Raw genomic sequence first — 19,113 nt, forward strand, 5'->3', positions numbered from 1 at the left:
GAGGTCCTCTAAGAATTCTAAGCAGAGTGTTTTCTCAGGGCAGCTCAAACGAGGGCAATGTCGAAGACTTCCAGGCCATGTTGGACTGCCTAGAAATGTGGTTCTGCTGTTGTTCGAGGGCTCTGGAAATGTAGCACGCCTGAAGTAACGTGCAGTGTGTTGCCCATCACTCGGCAGACACAGAGGGCCTCCGAGGGACCTATGGGCCTCGATGTTGCTCAGTAGGCCCACAGGGGTGTGGGGGTACTCAGTGATCTTGGAACGAAAATGATGCTCACCCGAGGGGCCTAGGAGTTCTCAAAGGGTACCTTCTTTAAAATAAAGCAGAACAGCGACTAAGAGCTCATGGGAAGAGCTGCCTGCCTCCCGTTCTGCATGGCTACTCGGGGCCTTACCTCGAGGCAAGGACTCACGTTGAGATTCCCTTTAGCTCTAGAGCATTACAAGAAGAGAGCCACCCCGGCCATGGAAGCACCCTGTGTAGCCAGAGAAAACCCATTTTCTTCCCAGACCCATGCCTACGGCGTCCAGAGGCCTGACAACAGCAGAGAATTTCAGGGAGCTTCCAGGGAGCATGAATGGGGCTCTCCAAATGGAAAAGCAAGGCTAGTACCATCCCGCCCCCATTTCCATGGGCACACGCAGCATACATCCCTGTGGTTTCTGACAAGTCAAAAGAGACACAGAGCACACACTTCGTCCTTCCCTGAATCAACTCCTCGAGGCAGGGTGTTCTGCATGTAGTGAACGGCCTCAACCAAGGCGCGCCCTAGCTAGACCTCTGGGCCCGTGCCTCTTCAGAAGCCTGCAGTGCTACAGGAAAAACTGTGCTTTAGTGGCAATAGGAACGCAAGCCGACTTTCTCCTGGAGGCAGGGTGACTTCAGGTAGGAGGTCCTGGTTGGAAGGCGAAGCCTAGTGTTTTTTTTTCAGTGCCAATCAGAGTAGGGAATGAGTGCGACTTCCACGGCATGTTGGAACCTGCTAGAACCGTGCCCGTGAACCTGTGGTAGTGCTGGGGAAATCAAGCTGTCCCAAGAAAGAGTGTCCTGTTTTGCCCATCACTCGGCATACACAGTGTGAGTACGAAGGCCTACGGGCCTGGATGTTGTTTAGAAGAGCCAGGGGAGCCTGGGGGTACTCAGTGTTCTTGCAGGGAATAGGGTTTCCAGGCGAGGCACCTAGGTGTCCCGCAAAGCGTACTGGCGTTCAAATGCTGCAGAGCAGCGACTACGGCCTCATGGAAACTGCTGCACGCCTCCGCTTCTGCAGAGCAATTCAGGGCCTTACCTCGAGGCAAGTCCTCACGTTGAGTGTCCCGTGAGCGACACCGCATGGTAGGATGCTGACTTTCTCCTTGAGTAGAGAGACTTCAGGTACGAGGTCCTCTGAGAATTCTAAGCAGAGTGTTTTCTCAGGGCAGCTCAAACGAGGGCAATGTCGAAGACTTCCAGGCCATGTTGGACTGCCTAGAAATGTGGTTCTGCTGTTGTTCGAGGGCTCTGGAAATGTAGCACGCCTGAAGTAACGTGCAGTGTGTTGCCCATCACTCGGCAGACACAGAGGGCCTCCGAGGAACCTATGGGCCTCGATGTTGCTCAGTAGGCCCACAGGGGTGTGGGGGTACTCAGTGATCTTGGAACGAAAATGATGCTCACCCGAGGGGCCTAGGAGTTCTCAAAGGGTACCTTCTTTAAAATAAAGCAGAACAGCGACTAAGAGCTCATGGGAAGAGCTGCCTGCCTCCCGTTCTGCATGGCTACTCGGGGCCTTACCTCGAGGCACGGACTCACGTTGAGATTCCCTTTAGCTCTAGAGCATTACAAGAAGAGAGCCACCCCGGCCATGGAAGCACCCTGTGTAGCCAGAGAAAACCCATTTTCTTCCCAGACCCATGCCTACGGCGTCCAGAGGCCTGACAACAGCAGAGAATTTCAGGGAGCTTCCAGGGAGCATGAATGGGGCTTTCCAAATGGAAAAGCAAGGCTAGTACCATCCCGCCCCCATTTCCATGGGCACACGCAGCATACATCCCTGTGGTTTCTGACAAGTCAAAAGAGACACAGAGCACACACTGGTTCCTTCCCTGAATCAACTTCTCGAGGCAGAGTGTTCTGCATCTAGTGAACGGCCTCAACCAAGGCACGCCCTAGCTAGGCCTCTGGGCCCGGGCCTCTTCAGAAGCCTGCAGTGCTACAGGAAGAACTGTGCTTTAGTGGCAATAGGCAAGCAATCCGCCTTTCTCCTGGAGGCAGGGTGACTTCAGGTAGGAGGTCCTGGTTGGAAGGCGAAGCCTAGTGTTTTTTTTCAGTGCCAATCAGAGTAGGGAATGAGTGCGACTTCCACGGCATGTTGGAACCTGCTAGAACCGTGCCCGTGAACCTGTGGTAGTGCTGGGGAAATCAAGCTGTCCCAAGAAAGAGTGTCCTGTTTTGCCCATCACTCGGCATACACAGTGTGAGTACGAAGGCCTACGGGCCTGGATGTTGTTTAGAAGAGCCAGGGGAGCCTGGGGGTACTCAGTGTTCTTGCAGGGAATAGGGTTTCCAGGCGAGGCACCTAGGTGTCCCGCAAAGCGTACTGGCGTTCAAATGCTGCAGAGCAGCGACTACGGCCTCATGGAAACTGCTGCACGCCTCCGCTTCTGCAGAGCAATTCAGGGCCTTACCTCGAGGCAAGTCCTCCCGTTGAGTGTCCCGTGAGCGACACCGCATGGTAGGATGCTGACTTTCTCCTTGAGTAGAGAGACTTCAGGTACGAGGTCCTCTAAGAATTCTAAGCAGAGTGTTTTCTCAGGGCAGCTCAAACGAGGGCAATGTCGAAGACTTCCAGGCCATGTTGGACTGCCTAGAAATGTGGTTCTGATGTTGTTCGAGGGCTCTGGAAATGTAGCACGCCTGAAGTAACGTGCAGTGTGTTGCCCATCACTCGGCAGACACAGAGGGCCTCCGAGGGACCTATGGGCCTCGATGTTGCTCAGTAGGCCCACAGGGGTGTGGGGGTACTCAGTGATCTTAGAACGAAAATGATGCTCACCCGAGGGGCCTAGGAGTTCTCAAAGGGTACCTTCTTTAAAATAAAGCAGAACAGCGACTAAGAGCTCATGGGAAGAGCTGCCTGCCTCCCGTTCTGCATGGCTACTCGGGGCCTTACCTTGAGGCAAGGACTCACGTTGAGATTCCCTTTAGCTCTAGAGCATTACAGGAAGAGAGCCACCCCGGCCATGGAAGCACCCTGTGTAGCCAGAGAAAACCCATTTTCTTCCCAGACCCATGCCTACGGCGTCCAGAGGCCTGACAACAGCAGAGAATTTCAGGGAGCTTCCAGGGAGCATGAATGGGGCTTTCCAAATGGAAAAGCAAGGCTAGTACCATCCCGCCCCCATTTCCATGGGCACACGCAGCATACATCCCTGTGGTTTCTGACAAGTCAAAAGAGACACAGAGCACACACTGGTTCCTTCCCTGAATCAACTTCTCGAGGCAGAGTGTTCTGCATCTAGTGAACGGCCTCAACCAAGGCACGCCCTAGCTAGGCCTCTGGGCCCGGGCCTCTTCAGAAGCCTGCAGTGCTACAGGAAAAACTGTGCTTTAGTGGCAATAGGAACGCAAGCCGACTTTCTCCTGGAGGCAGGGTGACTTCAGGTAGGAGGTCCTGGTTGGAAGGCGAAGCCTAGTGTTTTTTTTCAGTGCCAATCAGAGTAGGGAATGAGTGCGACTTCCACGGCATGTTGGAACCTGCTAGAACCGTGCCCGTGAACCTGTGGTAGTGCTGGGGAAATCAAGCTGTCCCAAGAAAGAGTGTCCTGTTTTGCCCATCACTCGGCATACACAGTGTGAGTACGAAGGCCTACGGGCCTGGATGTTGTTTAGAAGAGCCAGGGGAGCCTGGGGGTACTCAGTGTTCTTGCAGGGAATAGGGTTTCCAGGCGAGGCACCTAGGTGTCCCGCAAAGCGTACTGGCGTTCAAATGCTGCAGAGCAGCGACTACGGCCTCATGGAAACTGCTGCACGCCTCCGCTTCTGCAGAGCAATTCAGGGCCTTACCTCGAGGCAAGTCCTCACGTTGAGTGTCCCGTGAGCGACACCGCATGGTAGGATGCTGACTTTCTCCTTGAGTAGAGAGACTTCAGGTACGAGGTCCTCTAAGAATTCTAAGCAGAGTGTTTTCTCAGGGCAGCTCAAACGAGGGCAATGTCGAAGACTTCCAGGCCATGTTGGACTGCCTAGAAATGTGGTTCTGCTGTTGTTCGAGGGCTCTGGAAATGTAGCACGCCTGAAGTAACGTGCAGTGTGTTGCCCATCACTCGGCAGACACAGAGGGCCTCCGAGGGACCTATGGGCCTCGATGTTGCTCAGTAGGCCCACAGGGGTGTGGGGGTACTCAGTGATCTTGGAACGAAAATGATGCTCACCCGAGGGGCCTAGGAGTTCTCAAAGGGTACCTTCTTTAAAATAAAGCAGAACAGCGACTAAGAGCTCATGGGAAGAGCTGCCTGCCTCCCGTTCTGCATGGCTACTCGGGGCCTTACCTCGAGGCAAGGACTCACGTTGAGATTCCCTTTAGCTCTAGAGCATTACAGGAAGAGAGCCACCCCGGCCATGGAAGCACCCTGTGTAGCCAGAGAAAACCCATTTTCTTCCCAGACCCATGCCTACGGCGTCCAGAGGCCTGACAACAGCAGAGAATTTCAGGGAGCTTCCAGGGAGCATGAATGGGGCTTTCCAAATGGAAAAGCAAGGCTAGTACCATCCCGCCCCCATTTCCATGGGCACACGCAGCATACATCCCTGTGGTTTCTGACAAGTCAAAAGAGACACAGAGCACACACTGGTTCCTTCCCTGAATCAACTTCTCGAGGCAGAGTGTTCTGCATCTAGTGAACGGCCTCAACCAAGGCACGCCCTAGCTAGGCCTCTGGGCCCGGGCCTCTTCAGAAGCCTGCAGTGCTACAGGAAAAACTGTGCTTTAGTGGCAATAGGAACGCAAGCCGACTTTCTCCTGGAGGCAGGGTGACTTCAGGTAGGAGGTCCTGGTTGGAAGGCGAAGCCTAGTGTTTTTTTTCAGTGCCAATCAGAGTAGGGAATGAGTGCGACTTCCACGGCATGTTGGAACCTGCTAGAACCGTGCCCGTGAACCTGTGGTAGTGCTGGGGAAATCAAGCTGTCCCAAGAAAGAGTGTCCTGTTTTGCCCATCACTCGGCATACACAGTGTGAGTACGAAGGCCTACGGGCCTGGATGTTGTTTAGAAGAGCCAGGGGAGCCTGGGGGTACTCAGTGTTCTTGCAGGGAATAGGGTTTCCAGGCGAGGCACCTAGGTGTCCCGCAAAGCGTACTGGCGTTCAAATGTTGCAGAGCAGCGACTACGGCCTCATGGAAACTGCTGCACGCCTCCGCTTCTGCAGAGCAATTCAGGGCCTTACCTCGAGGCAAGTCCTCACGTTGAGTGTCCCGTGAGCGACACCGCATGGTAGGATGCTGACTTTCTCCTTGAGTAGAGAGACTTCAGGTACGAGGTCCTCTAAGAATTCTAAGCAGAGTGTTTTCTCAGGGCAGCTCAAACGAGGGCAATGTCGAAGACTTCCAGGCCATGTTGGACTGCCTAGAAATGTGGTTCTGCTGTTGTTCGAGGGCTCTGGAAATGTAGCACGCCTGAAGTAACGTGCAGTGTGTTGCCCATCACTCGGCAGACACAGAGGGCCTCCGAGGGACCTATGGGCCTCGATGTTGCTCAGTAGGCCCACAGGGGTGTGGGGGTACTCAGTGATCTTGGAACGAAAATGATGCTCACCCGAGGGGCCTAGGAGTTCTCAAAGGGTACCTTCTTTCAAATAAAGCAGAACAGCGACTAAGAGCTCATGGGAAGAGCTGCCTGCCTCCCGTTCTGCATGGCTACTCGGGGCCTTACCTCGAGGCAAGGACTCACGTTGAGATTCCCTTTAGCTCTAGAGCATTACAAGAAGAGAGCCACCCCGGCCATGGAAGCACCCTGTGTAGCCAGAGAAAACCCATTTTCTTCCCAGACCCATGCCTACGGCGTCCAGAGGCCTGACAACAGCAGAGAATTTCAGGGAGCTTCCAGGGAGCATGAATGGGGCTCTCCAAATGGAAAAGCAAGGCTAGTACCATCCCGCCCCCATTTCCATGGGCACACGCAGCATACATCCCTGTGGTTTCTGACAAGTCAAAAGAGACACAGAGCACACACTTCGTCCTTCCCTGAATCAACTCCTCGAGGCAGGGTGTTCTGCATGTAGTGAACGGCCTCAACCAAGGCGCGCCCTAGCTAGGCCTCTGGGCCCGTGCCTCTTCAGAAGCCTGCAGTGCTACAGGAAAAACTGTGCTTTAGTGGCAATAGGAACGCAAGCCGACTTTCTCCTGGAGGCAGGGTGACTTCAGGTAGGAGGTCCTGGTTGGAAGGCGAAGCCTAGTGTTTTTTTTTCAGTGCCAATCAGAGTAGGGAATGAGTGCGACTTCCACGGCATGTTGGAACCTGCTAGAACCGTGCCCGTGAACCTGTGGTAGTGCTGGGGAAATCAAGCTGTCCCAAGAAAGAGTGTCCTGTTTTGCCCATCACTCGGCATACACAGTGTGAGTACGAAGGCCTACGGGCCTGGATGTTGTTTAGAAGAGCCAGGGGAGCCTGGGGGTACTCAGTGTTCTTGCAGGGAATAGGGTTTCCAGGCGAGGCACCTAGGTGTCCCGCAAAGCGTACTGGCGTTCAAATGCTGCAGAGCAGCGACTACGGCCTCATGGAAACTGCTGCACGCCTCCGCTTCTGCAGAGCAATTCAGGGCCTTACCTCGAGGCAAGTCCTCACGTTGAGTGTCCCGTGAGCGACACCGCATGGTAGGATGCTGACTTTCTCCTTGAGTAGAGAGACTTCAGGTACGAGGTCCTCTAAGAATTCTAAGCAGAGTGTTTTCTCAGGGCAGCTCAAACGAGGGCAATGTCGAAGACTTCCAGGCCATGTTGGACTGCCTAGAAATGTGGTTCTGCTGTTGTTCGAGGGCTCTGGAAATGTAGCACGCCTGAAGTAACGTGCAGTGTGTTGCCCATCACTCGGCAGACACAGAGGGCCTCCGAGGGACCTATGGGCCTCGATGTTGCTCAGTAGGCCCACAGGGGTGTGGGGGTACTCAGTGATCTTGGAACGAAAATGATGCTCACCCGAGGGGCCTAGGAGTTCTCAAAGGGTACCTTCTTTAAAATAAAGCAGAACAGCGACTAAGAGCTCATGGGAAGAGCTGCCTGCCTCCCGTTCTGCATGGCTACTCGGGGCCTTACCTCGAGGCAAGGACTCACGTTGAGATTCCCTTTAGCTCTAGAGCATTACAGGAAGAGAGCCACCCCGGCCATGGAAGCACCCTGTGTAGCCAGAGAAAACCCATTTTCTTCCCAGACCCATGCCTACGGCGTCCAGAGGCCTGACAACAGCAGAGAATTTCAGGGAGCTTCCAGGGAGCATGAATGGGGCTTTCCAAATGGAAAAGCAAGGCTAGTACCATCCCGCCCCCATTTCCATGGGCACACGCAGCATACATCCCTGTGGTTTCTGACAAGTCAAAAGAGACACAGAGCACACACTGGTTCCTTCCCTGAATCAACTTCTCGAGGCAGAGTGTTCTGCATCTAGTGAACGGCCTCAACCAAGGCACGCCCTAGCTAGGCCTCTGGGCCCGGGCCTCTTCAGAAGCCTGCAGTGCTACAGGAAAAACTGTGCTTTAGTGGCAATAGGAACGCAAGCCGCCTTTCTCCTGGAGGCAGGGTGACTTCAGGTAGGAGGTCCTGGTTGGAAGGCGAAGCCTAGTGTTTTTTTTCAGTGCCAATCAGAGTAGGGAATGAGTGCGACTTCCACGGCATGTTGGAACCTGCTAGAACCGTGCCCGTGAACCTGTGGTAGTGCTGGGGAAATCAAGCTGTCCCAAGAAAGAGTGTCCTGTTTTGCCCATCACTCGGCATACACAGTGTGAGTACGAAGGCCTACGGGCCTGGATGTTGTTTAGAAGAGCCAGGGGAGCCTGGGGGTACTCAGTGTTCTTGCAGGGAATAGGGTTTCCAGGCGAGGCACCTAGGTGTCCCGCAAAGCGTACTGGCGTTCAAATGTTGCAGAGCAGCGACTACGGCCTCATGGAAACTGCTGCACGCCTCCGCTTCTGCAGAGCAATTCAGGGCCTTACCTCGAGGCAAGTCCTCACGTTGAGTGTCCCGTGAGCGACACCGCATGGTAGGATGCTGACTTTCTCCTTGAGTAGAGAGACTTCAGGTACGAGGTCCTCTAAGAATTCTAAGCAGAGTGTTTTCTCAGGGCAGCTCAAACGAGGGCAATGTCGAAGACTTCCAGGCCATGTTGGACTGCCTAGAAATGTGGTTCTGCTGTTGTTCGAGGGCTCTGGAAATGTAGCACGCCTGAAGTAACGTGCAGTGTGTTGCCCATCACTCGGCAGACACAGAGGGCCTCCGAGGGACCTATGGGCCTCGATGTTGCTCAGTAGGCCCACAGGGGTGTGGGGGTACTCAGTGATCTTGGAACGAAAATGATGCTCACCCGAGGGGCCTAGGAGTTCTCAAAGGGTACCTTCTTTAAAATAAAGCAGAACAGCGACTAAGAGCTCATGGGAAGAGCTGCCTGCCTCCCGTTCTGCATGGCTACTCGGGGCCTTACCTCGAGGCAAGGACTCACGTTGAGATTCCCTTTAGCTCTAGAGCATTACAAGAAGAGAGCCACCCCGGCCATGGAAGCACCCTGTGTAGCCAGAGAAAACCCATTTTCTTCCCAGACCCATGCCTACGGCGTCCAGAGGCCTGACAACAGCAGAGAATTTCAGGGAGCTTCCAGGGAGCATGAATGGGGCTCTCCAAATGGAAAAGCAAGGCTAGTACCATCCCGCCCCCATTTCCATGGGCACACGCAGCATACATCCCTGTGGTTTCTGACAAGTCAAAAGAGACACAGAGCACACACTTCGTCCTTCCCTGAATCAACTCCTCGAGGCAGGGTGTTCTGCATGTAGTGAACGGCCTCAACCAAGGCGCGCCCTAGCTAGGCCTCTGGGCCCGTGCCTCTTCAGAAGCCTGCAGTGCTACAGGAAAAACTGTGCTTTAGTGGCAATAGGAACGCAAGCCGACTTTCTCCTGGAGGCAGGGTGACTTCAGGTAGGAGGTCCTGGTTGGAAGGCGAAGCCTAGTGTTTTTTTTTCAGTGCCAATCAGAGTAGGGAATGAGTGCGACTTCCACGGCATGTTGGAACCTGCTAGAACCGTGCCCGTGAACCTGTGGTAGTGCTGGGGAAATCAAGCTGTCCCAAGAAAGAGTGTCCTGTTTTGCCCATCACTCGGCATACACAGTGTGAGTACGAAGGCCTACGGGCCTGGATGTTGTTTAGAAGAGCCAGGGGAGCCTGGGGGTACTCAGTGTTCTTGCAGGGAATAGGGTTTCCAGGCGAGGCACCTAGGTGTCCCGCAAAGCGTACTGGCGTTCAAATGCTGCAGAGCAGCGACTACGGCCTCATGGAAACTGCTGCACGCCTCCGCTTCTGCAGAGCAATTCAGGGCCTTACCTCGAGGCAAGTCCTCACGTTGAGTGTCCCGTGAGCGACACCGCATGGTAGGATGCTGACTTTCTCCTTGAGTAGAGAGACTTCAGGTACGAGGTCCTCTGAGAATTCTAAGCAGAGTGTTTTCTCAGGGCAGCTCAAACGAGGGCAATGTCGAAGACTTCCAGGCCATGTTGGACTGCCTAGAAATGTGGTTCTGCTGTTGTTCGAGGGCTCTGGAAATGTAGCACGCCTGAAGTAACGTGCAGTGTGTTGCCCATCACTCGGCAGACACAGAGGGCCTCCGAGGAACCTATGGGCCTCGATGTTGCTCAGTAGGCCCACAGGGGTGTGGGGGTACTCAGTGATCTTGGAACGAAAATGATGCTCACCCGAGGGGCCTAGGAGTTCTCAAAGGGTACCTTCTTTAAAATAAAGCAGAACAGCGACTAAGAGCTCATGGGAAGAGCTGCCTGCCTCCCGTTCTGCATGGCTACTCGGGGCCTTACCTCGAGGCACGGACTCACGTTGAGATTCCCTTTAGCTCTAGAGCATTACAAGAAGAGAGCCACCCCGGCCATGGAAGCACCCTGTGTAGCCAGAGAAAACCCATTTTCTTCCCAGACCCATGCCTACGGCGTCCAGAGGCCTGACAACAGCAGAGAATTTCAGGGAGCTTCCAGGGAGCATGAATGGGGCTTTCCAAATGGAAAAGCAAGGCTAGTACCATCCCGCCCCCATTTCCATGGGCACACGCAGCATACATCCCTGTGGTTTCTGACAAGTCAAAAGAGACACAGAGCACACACTGGTTCCTTCCCTGAATCAACTTCTCGAGGCAGAGTGTTCTGCATCTAGTGAACGGCCTCAACCAAGGCACGCCCTAGCTAGGCCTCTGGGCCCGGGCCTCTTCAGAAGCCTGCAGTGCTACAGGAAGAACTGTGCTTTAGTGGCAATAGGCAAGCAATCCGCCTTTCTCCTGGAGGCAGGGTGACTTCAGGTAGGAGGTCCTGGTTGGAAGGCGAAGCCTAGTGTTTTTTTTCAGTGCCAATCAGAGTAGGGAATGAGTGCGACTTCCACGGCATGTTGGAACCTGCTAGAACCGTGCCCGTGAACCTGTGGTAGTGCTGGGGAAATCAAGCTGTCCCAAGAAAGAGTGTCCTGTTTTGCCCATCACTCGGCATACACAGTGTGAGTACGAAGGCCTACGGGCCTGGATGTTGTTTAGAAGAGCCAGGGGAGCCTGGGGGTACTCAGTGTTCTTGCAGGGAATAGGGTTTCCAGGCGAGGCACCTAGGTGTCCCGCAAAGCGTACTGGCGTTCAAATGCTGCAGAGCAGCGACTACGGCCTCATGGAAACTGCTGCACGCCTCCGCTTCTGCAGAGCAATTCAGGGCCTTACCTCGAGGCAAGTCCTCACGTTGAGTGTCCCGTGAGCGACACCGCATGGTAGGATGCTGACTTTCTCCTTGAGTAGAGAGACTTCAGGTACGAGGTCCTCTAAGAATTCTAAGCAGAGTGTTTTCTCAGGGCAGCTCAAACGAGGGCAATGTCGAAGACTTCCAGGCCATGTTGGACTGCCTAGAAATGTGGTTCTGCTGTTGTTCGAGGGCTCTGGAAATGTAGCACGCCTGAAGTAACGTGCAGTGTGTTGCCCATCACTCGGCAGACACAGAGGGCCTCCGAGGAACCTATGGGCCTCGATGTTGCTCAGTAGGCCCACAGGGGTGTGGGGGTACTCAGTGATCTTGGAACGAAAATGATGCTCACCCGAGGGGCCTAGGAGTTCTCAAAGGGTACCTTCTTTAAAATAAAGCAGAACAGCGACTAAGAGCTCATGGGAAGAGCTGCCTGCCTCCCGTTCTGCATGGCTACTCGGGGCCTTACCTCGAGGCAAGGACTCACGTTGAGATTCCCTTTAGCTCTAGAGCATTACAGGAAGAGAGCCACCCCGGCCATGGAAGCACCCTGTGTAGCCAGAGAAAACCCATTTTCTTCCCAGACCCATGCCTACGGCGTCCAGAGGCCTGACAACAGCAGAGAATTTCAGGGAGCTTCCAGGGAGCATGAATGGGGCTTTCCAAATGGAAAAGCAAGGCTAGTACCATCCCGCCCCCATTTCCATGGGCACACGCAGCATACATCCCTGTGGTTTCTGACAAGTCAAAAGAGACACAGAGCACACACTGGTTCCTTCCCTGAATCAACTTCTCGAGGCAGAGTGTTCTGCATCTAGTGAACGGCCTCAACCAAGGCACGCCCTAGCTAGGCCTCTGGGCCCGGGCCTCTTCAGAAGCCTGCAGTGCTACAGGAAAAACTGTGCTTTAGTGGCAATAGGAACGCAAGCCGACTTTCTCCTGGAGGCAGGGTGACTTCAGGTAGGAGGTCCTGGTTGGAAGGCGAAGCCTAGTGTTTTTTTTCAGTGCCAATCAGAGTAGGGAATGAGTGCGACTTCCACGGCATGTTGGAACCTGCTAGAACCGTGCCCGTGAACCTGTGGTAGTGCTGGGGAAATCAAGCTGTCCCAAGAAAGAGTGTCCTGTTTTGCCCATCACTCGGCATACACAGTGTGAGTACGAAGGCCTACGGGCCTGGATGTTGTTTAGAAGAGCCAGGGGAGCCTGGGGGTACTCAGTGTTCTTGCAGGGAATAGGGTTTCCAGGCGAGGCACCTAGGTGTCCCGCAAAGCGTACTGGCGTTCAAATGTTGCAGAGCAGCGACTACGGCCTCATGGAAACTGCTGCACGCCTCCGCTTCTGCAGAGCAATTCAGGGCCTTACCTCGAGGCAAGTCCTCACGTTGAGTGTCCCGTGAGCGACACCGCATGGTAGGATGCTGACTTTCTCCTTGAGTAGAGAGACTTCAGGTACGAGGTCCTCTAAGAATTCTAAGCAGAGTGTTTTCTCAGGGCAGCTCAAACGAGGGCAATGTCGAAGACTTCCAGGCCATGTTGGACTGCCTAGAAATGTGGTTCTGCTGTTGTTCGAGGGCTCTGGAAATGTAGCACGCCTGAAGTAACGTGCAGTGTGTTGCCCATCACTCGGCAGACACAGAGGGCCTCCGAGGGACCTATGGGCCTCGATGTTGCTCAGTAGGCCCACAGGGGTGTGGGGGTACTCAGTGATCTTGGAACGAAAATGATGCTCACCCGAGGGGCCTAGGAGTTCTCAAAGGGTACCTTCTTTAAAATAAAGCAGAACAGCGACTAAGAGCTCATGGGAAGAGCTGCCTGCCTCCCGTTCTGCATGGCTACTCGGGGCCTTACCTCGAGGCAAGGACTCACGTTGAGATTCCCTTTAGCTCTAGAGCATTACAAGAAGAGAGCCACCCCGGCCATGGAAGCACCCTGTGTAGCCAGAGAAAACCCATTTTCTTCCCAGACCCATGCCTACGGCGTCCAGAGGCCTGACAACAGCAGAGAATTTCAGGGAGCTTCCAGGGAGCATGAATGGGGCTCTCCAAATGGAAAAGCAAGGCTAGTACCATCCCGCCCCCATTTCCATGGGCACACGCAGCATACATCCCTGTGGTTTCTGACAAGTCAAAAGAGACACAGAGCACACACTTCGTCCTTCCCTGAATCAACTCCTCGAGGCAGGGTGTTCTGCATGTAGTGAACGGCCTCAACCAAGGCGCGCCCTAGCTAGACCTCTGGGCCCGTGCCTCTTCAGAAGCCTGCAGTGCTACAGGAAAAACTGTGCTTTAGTGGCAATAGGAACGCAAGCCGACTTTCTCCTGGAGGCAGGGTGACTTCAGGTAGGAGGTCCTGGTTGGAAGGCGAAGCCTAGTGTTTTTTTTTCAGTGCCAATCAGAGTAGGGAATGAGTGCGACTTCCACGGCATGTTGGAACCTGCTAGAACCGTGCCCGTGAACCTGTGGTAGTGCTGGGGAAATCAAGCTGTCCCAAGAAAGAGTGTCCTGTTTTGCCCATCACTCGGCATACACAGTGTGAGTACGAAGGCCTACGGGCCTGGATGTTGTTTAGAAGAGCCAGGGGAGCCTGGGGGTACTCAGTGTTCTTGCAGGGAATAGGGTTTCCAGGCGAGGCACCTAGGTGTCCCGCAAAGCGTACTGGCGTTCAAATGCTGCAGAGCAGCGACTACGGCCTCATGGAAACTGCTGCACGCCTCCGCTTCTGCAGAGCAATTCAGGGCCTTACCTCGAGGCAAGTCCTCACGTTGAGTGTCCCGTGAGCGACACCGCATGGTAGGATGCTGACTTTCTCCTTGAGTAGAGAGACTTCAGGTACGAGGTCCTCTGAGAATTCTAAGCAGAGTGTTTTCTCAGGGCAGCTCAAACGAGGGCAATGTCGAAGACTTCCAGGCCATGTTGGACTGCCTAGAAATGTGGTTCTGCTGTTGTTCGAGGGCTCTGGAAATGTAGCACGCCTGAAGTAACGTGCAGTGTGTTGCCCATCACTCGGCAGACACAGAGGGCCTCCGAGGAACCTATGGGCCTCGATGTTGCTCAGTAGGCCCACAGGGGTGTGGGGGTACTCAGTGATCTTGGAACGAAAATGATGCTCACCCGAGGGGCCTAGGAGTTCTCAAAGGGTACCTTCTTTAAAATAAAGCAGAACAGCGACTAAGAGCTCATGGGAAGAGCTGCCTGCCTCCCGTTCTGCATGGCTACTCGGGGCCTTACCTCGAGGCACGGACTCACGTTGAGATTCCCTTTAGCTCTAGAGCATTACAAGAAGAGAGCCACCCCGGCCATGGAAGCACCCTGTGTAGCCAGAGAAAACCCATTTTCTTCCCAGACCCATGCCTACGGCGTCCAGAGGCCTGACAACAGCAGAGAATTTCAGGGAGCTTCCAGGGAGCATGAATGGGGCTTTCCAAATGGAAAAGCAAGGCTAGTACCATCCCGCCCCCATTTCCATGGGCACACGCAGCATACATCCCTGTGGTTTCTGACAAGTCAAAAGAGACACAGAGCACACACTGGTTCCTTCCCTGAATCAACTTCTCGAGGCAGAGTGTTCTGCATCTAGTGAACGGCCTCAACCAAGGCACGCCCTAGCTAGGCCTCTGGGCCCGGGCCTCTTCAGAAGCCTGCAGTGCTACAGGAAGAACTGTGCTTTAGTGGCAATAGGCAAGCAATCCGCCTTTCTCCTGGAGGCAGGGTGACTTCAGGTAGGAGGTCCTGGTTGGAAGGCGAAGCCTAGTGTTTTTTTTCAGTGCCAATCAGAGTAGGGAATGAGTGCGACTTCCACGGCATGTTGGAACCTGCTAGAACCGTGCCCGTGAAGCTGTGGTAGTGCTGGGGAAATCAAGCTGTCCCAAGAAAGAGTGTCCTGTTTTGCCCATCACTCGGCATACACAGTGTGAGTACGAAGGCCTACGGGCCTGGATGTTGTTTAGAAGAGCCAGGGGAGCCTGGGGGTACTCAGTGTTCTTGCAGGGAATAGGGTTTCCAGGCGAGGCACCTAGGTGTCCCGCAAAGCGTACTGGCGTTCAAATGCTGCAGAGCAGCGACTACGGCCTCATGGAAACTGCTGCACGCCTCCGCTTCTGCAGAGCAATTCAGGGCCTTACCTCGAGGCAAGTCCTCACGTTGAGTGTCCCGTGAGCGACACCGCATGGTAGGATGCTGACTTTCTCCTTGAGTAGAGAGACTTCAGGTACGAGGTCCTCTAAGAATTCTAAGCAGAGTGTTTTCTCAGGGCAGCTCAAACGAGGGCAATGTCGAAGACTTCCAGGCCATGTTGGACTGCCTAGAAATGTGGTTCTGATGTTGTTCGAGGGCTCTGGAAATGTAGCACGCCTGAAGTAACGTGCAGTGTGTTGCCCATCACTCGGCAGACACAGAGGGCCTCCGAGGGACCTATGGGCCTCGATGTTGCTCAGTAGGCCCACAGGGGTGTGGGGGTACTCAGTGATCTTAGAACGAAAATGATGCTCACCCGAGGGGCCTAGGAGTTCTCAAAGGGTACCTTCTTTAAAATAAAGCAGAACAGCGACTAAGAGCTCATGGGAAGAGCTGCCTGCCTCCCGTTCTGCATGGCTACTCGGGGCCTTACCTTGAGGCAAGGACTCACGTTGAGATTCCCTTTAGCTCTAGAGCATTACAGGAAGAGAGCCACCCCGGCCATGGAAGCACCCTGTGTAGCCAGAGAAAACCCATTTTCTTCCCAGACCCATGCCTACGGCGTCCAGAGGCCTGACAACAGCAGAGAATTTCAGGGAGCTTCCAGGGAGCATGAATGGGGCTTTCCAAATGGAAAAGCAAGGCTAGTACCATCCCGCCCCCATTTCCATGGGCACACGCAGCATACATCCCTGTGGTTTCTGACAAGTCAAAAGAGACACAGAGCACACACTGGTTCCTTCCCTGAATCAACTTCTCGAGGCAGAGTGTTCTGCATCTAGTGAACGGCCTCAACCAAGGCACGCCCTAGCTAGGCCTCTGGGCCCGGGCCTCTTCAGAAGCCTGCAGTGCTACAGGAAGAACTGTGCTTTAGTGGCAATAGGCAAGCAATCCGCCTTTCTCCTGGAGGCAGGGTGACTTCAGGTAGGAGGTCCTGGTTGGAAGGCGAAGCCTAGTGTTTTTTTTCAGTGCCAATCAGAGTAGGGAATGAGTGCGACTTCCACGGCATGTTGGAACCTGCTAGAACCGTGCCCGTGAACCTGTGGTAGTGCTGGGGAAATCAAGCTGTCCCAAGAAAGAGTGTCCTGTTTTACCCATCACTCGGCATACACAGTGTGAGTACGAAGGCCTACGGGCCTGGATGTTGTTTAGAAGAGCCAGGGGAGCCTGGGGGTACTCAGTGTTCTTGCAGGGAATAGGGTTTCCAGGCGAGGCACCTAGGTGTCCCGCAAAGCGTACTGGCGTTCAAATGCTGCAGAGCAGCGACTACGGCCTCATGGAAACTGCTGCACGCCTCCGCTTCTGCAGAGCAATTCAGGGCCTTACCTCGAGGCAAGTCCTCACGTTGAGTGTCCCGTGAGCGACACCGCATGGTAGGATGCTGACTTTCTCCTTGAGTAGAGAGACTTCAGGTACGAGGTCCTCTAAGAATTCTAAGCAGAGTGTTTTCTCAGGGCAGCTCAAACGAGGGCAATGTCGAAGACTTCCAGGCCATGTTGGACTGCCTAGAAATGTGGTTCTGCTGTTGTTCGAGGGCTCTGGAAATGTAGCACGCCTGAAGTAACGTGCAGTGTGTTGCCCATCACTCGGCAGACACAGAGGGCCTCCGAGGAACCTATGGGCCTCGATGTTGCTCAGTAGGCCCACAGGGGTGTGGGGGTACTCAGTGATCTTGGAACGAAAATGATGCTCACCCGAGGGGCCTAGGAGTTCTCAAAGGGTACCTTCTTTAAAATAAAGCAGAACAGCGACTAAGAGCTCATGGGAAGAGCTGCCTGCCTCCCGTTCTGCATGGCTACTCGGGGCCTTACCTCGAGGCACGGACTCACGTTGAGATTCCCTTTAGCTCTAGAGCATTACAGGAAGAGAGCCACCCCGGCCATGGAAGCACCCTGTGTAGCCAGAGAAAACCCATTTTCTTCCCAGACCCATGCCTACGGCGTCCAGAGGCCTGACAACAGCAGAGAATTTCAGGGAGCTTCCAGGGAGCATGAATGGGGCTTTCCAAATGGAAAAGCAAGGCTAGTACCATCCCGCCCCCATTTCCATGGGCACACGCAGCATACATCCCTGTGGTTTCTGACAAGTCAAAAGAGACACAGAGCACACACTGGTTCCTTCCCTGAATCAACTTCTCGAGGCAGAGTGTTCTGCATCTAGTGAACGGCCTCAACCAAGGCACGCCCTAGCTAGGCCTCTGGGCCCGGGCCTCTTCAGAAGCCTGCAGTGCTACAGGAAGAACTGTGCTTTAGTGGCAATAGGCAAGCAATCCGCCTTTCTCCTGGAGGCAGGGTGACTTCAGGTAGGAGGTCCTGGTTGGAAGGCGAAGCCTAGTGTTTTTTTTCAGTGCCAATCAGAGTAGGGAATGAGTGCGACTTCCACGGCATGTTGGAACCTGCTAGAACCGTGCCCGTGAACCTGTGGTAGTGCTGGGGAAATCAAGCTGTCCCAAGAAAGAGTGTCCTGTTTTGCCCATCACTCGGCATACACAGTGTGAGTACGAAGGCCTACGGGCCTGGATGTTGTTTAGAAGAGCCAGGGGAGCCTGGGGGTACTCAGTGTTCTTGCAGGGAATAGGGTTTCCAGGCGAGGCACCTAGGTGTCCCGCAAAGCGTACTGGCGTTCAAATGCTGCAGAGCAGCGACTACGGCCTCATGGAAACTGCTGCACGCCTCCGCTTCTGCAGAGCAATTCAGGGCCTTACCTCGAGGCAAGTCCTCACGTTGAGTGTCCCGTGAGCGACACCGCATGGTAGGATGCTGACTTTCTCCTTGAGTAGAGAGACTTCAGGTACGAGGTCCTCTAAGAATTCTAAGCAGAGTGTTTTCTCAGGGCAGCTCAAACGAGGGCAATGTCGAAGACTTCCAGGCCATGTTGGACTGCCTAGAAATGTGGTTCTGCTGTTGTTCGAGGGCTCTGGAAATGTAGCACGCCTGAAGTAACGTGCAGTGTGTTGCCCATCACTCGGCAGACACAGAGGGCCTCCGAGGGACCTATGGGCCTCGATGTTGCTCAGTAGGCCCACAGGGGTGTGGGGGTACTCAGTGATCTTGGAACGAAAATGATGCTCACCCGAGGGGCCTAGGAGTTCTCAAAGGGTACCTTCTTTAAAATAAAGCAGAACAGCGACTAAGAGCTCATGGGAAGAGCTGCCTGCCTCCCGTTCTGCATGGCTACTCGGGGCCTTACCTCGAGGCACGGACTCACGTTGAGATTCCCTTTAGCTCTAGAGCATTACAAGAAGAGAGCCACCCCGGCCATGGAAGCACCCTGTGTAGCCAGAGAAAACCCATTTTCTTCCCAGACCCATGCCTACGGCGTCCAGAGGCCTGACAACAGCAGAGAATTTCAGGGAGCTTCCAGGGAGCATGAATGGGGCTTTCCAAATGGAAAAGCAAGGCTAGTACCATCCCGCCCCCATTTCCATGGGCACACGCAGCATACATCCCTGTGGTTTCTGACAAGTCAAAAGAGACACAGAGCACACACTGGTTCCTTCCCTGAATCAACTTCTCGAGGCAGAGTGTTCTGCATCTAGTGAACGGCCTCAACCAAGGCACGCCCTAGCTAGGCCTCTGGGCCCGGGCCTCTTCAGAAGCCTGCAGTGCTACAGGAAGAACTGTGCTTTAGTGGCAATAGGCAAGCAATCCGCCTTTCTCCTGGAGGCAGGGTGACTTCAGGTAGGAGGTCCTGGTTGGAAGGCGAAGCCTAGTGTTTTTTTTCAGTGCCAATCAGAGTAGGGAATGAGTGCGACTTCCACGGCATGTTGGAACCTGCTAGAACCGTGCCCGTGAACCTGTGGTAGTGCTGGGGAAATCAAGCTGTCCCAAGAAAGAGTGTCCTGTTTTGCCCATCACTCGGCATACACAGTGTGAGTACGAAGGCCTACGGGCCTGGATGTTGTTTAGAAGAGCCAGGGGAGCCTGGGGGTACTCAGTGTTCTTGCAGGGAATAGGGTTTCCAGGCGAGGCACCTAGGTGTCCCGCAAA

Source organism: Eubalaena glacialis, chromosome 1 (genome assembly GCF_028564815.1).
Source record: "Eubalaena glacialis isolate mEubGla1 chromosome 1, mEubGla1.1.hap2.+ XY, whole genome shotgun sequence".
NCBI classification, from domain to species: domain Eukaryota; kingdom Metazoa; phylum Chordata; class Mammalia; order Artiodactyla; family Balaenidae; genus Eubalaena; species Eubalaena glacialis.